This window comes from Salvelinus sp. IW2-2015, linkage group LG37 (assembly GCF_002910315.2).
Source record: "Salvelinus sp. IW2-2015 linkage group LG37, ASM291031v2, whole genome shotgun sequence".
Lineage (NCBI taxonomy): Eukaryota > Metazoa > Chordata > Actinopteri > Salmoniformes > Salmonidae > Salvelinus > Salvelinus sp. IW2-2015.
Window position 1 is genome coordinate 423,094 of NC_036876.1, and position 1,797 is coordinate 424,890.

At 54.0% G+C, this 1,797-nt stretch overlaps 1 pseudogene; it reads left to right on the top strand.

Moving 5' to 3' along the window:
- Positions 1 to 1,797, top strand: part of LOC111960119 (zonadhesin-like) — a 40,017-nt pseudogene that overhangs the window by 26,791 nt on the left and 11,429 nt on the right.

Below are 1,797 nucleotides of genomic sequence, written 5' to 3' on the forward strand. Positions count from 1 at the left end.
AGGCGCAGAGGAGACAGGGGAGGCACGAGGAGACAGGGGTGGACAGGCGAAGGACCAGGGGAGACAGCGGGAGACAGGGAGATAGGACAGGGGAGGCAAAGGAGGCGACAGGGGAGGCAGAGGAGACCAGGGGTGACAGGGGTGACAGGGGTGACAGGGGAGACAGGGGTGACAGTGGAGACAGGGGAGGCAGAGGAGACAGGGGTGACAGGGAAGACAGGGAGACACGGGAACAGGGGAGACAGGGGTGACAGGGAAGACAGGGGAGAGGCAGACAGGGGAGACAGGGGAGACAGTGGGGAGACAGGGAGACAGGGAAGAACAGGGGTGACAGGGGTGGCAGAGAAGACAGAGGAAGACAGGGAAGACAGGGGAGGCCAGGGGAGAACAGGAAGACAAGGGTGACAGGGAAGGCAGAGGAGACAGGGGAGGCAGAGGAGACAGGGAGGCAGAGGTGACAGGGAAGATACGGGAGACGGGAGACAGGAGGACAGGGGAGGCAGAGGGAGACAGGGGTGACAGGGAAGACACAGGAGACAGGGGAGACAGGGGAGACAGTGGAGACGGGAGAAGGGGAGACAGTTGGAAGAACGGGGGAGACGGAGGAGGCAGTGGAGATGGGAGACAAGAAGACAGGGGAGACGGGAGAACAGTCAGGGAGACGGGGAGACGAGGGAGAAACGGGGGAGGCGCAGGGGAGACGAGGGCACGAGGAACGGGGAAGAAGGAGGGGAGACGGAGGGAGCCAGGGGAGGAGACAGGGGAGACGGGAGACAGTGGAGACGAGGGAGACGAGGGAGACGGGGGAGGCAGGGGAGACGAGGGAGACGAGGGAGACGAGGGAGACGAGGGAGACAGGGGAGGCAGGGGAGACAGGAGATGGGGTAGACAGTGAAGACGGGAGACAAGGGAGACAGGGGAGAAAGGGGAGGCAAGGGGGTTTGCCTGTACTAAAATATTGTTTCTAGGGGGTGCTAATGGAGGTTGCCTATTCTAGTGAGGACTTCAGCACCGGCAAGCCCCTCCCTTGAACCGTCCATAGAAGCTGTGATGGCCTAGTTTGATAAACAATAACCCAGAAGCCTTATAGTTTATTATTGATCACCACTAATAACCTCCTTCTCCCTTCACTCCCCCACCCCTCTATGTCTCCGTCCCCCCTCTACCTTTCTCCCTCCCCCTCTCTCCTCTCCAGTTGAACGGGCACAGGGTGCGCACTCCTCTGTCCATCGATGTGGCCGGGGCCAGGGTCTTGAGTAGTGGTGTCTACATTCTACTGGACACTAACTTTGGACTGAAGGTGAAGTTTGATGGAGTCCATCACCTGGAGATCACCGTCCCTGGAGAATACTTCAACAAGGTACATCCAACTGGACCCAACTATTAGAATGTTACTGTATGATGATGGTACACATAATATAACTAATAATGATGGTCAAATAAAGCTTCTTTCACACAAACGTATTTTGCGGTCTCAAAATATGAACATCACAAAATATGCACATCTTCAGATCAAAATGATACAGTGAAATGCTTATTACGAGCTTAACCAACAATGCAGAGTTTAAAAAAAAGTAAGTAATGTGCTAAATAAACAAAGTAAAATAGTAACACAATAAAATAACAATAACGAGGCTATGGGTAGCGGTACAGAGTCAATGTGCAGGGGTACGTTTCAGTCAAGGTAACTGAGGTAATATGTACATGTAGATAGGGGTGAAGAGACCATGTCTAGATAATAAACAGAGAGTAGCAGCAGCATATGTGAAGAGTGTGAAGGAATGTGTGTGTGTGTGT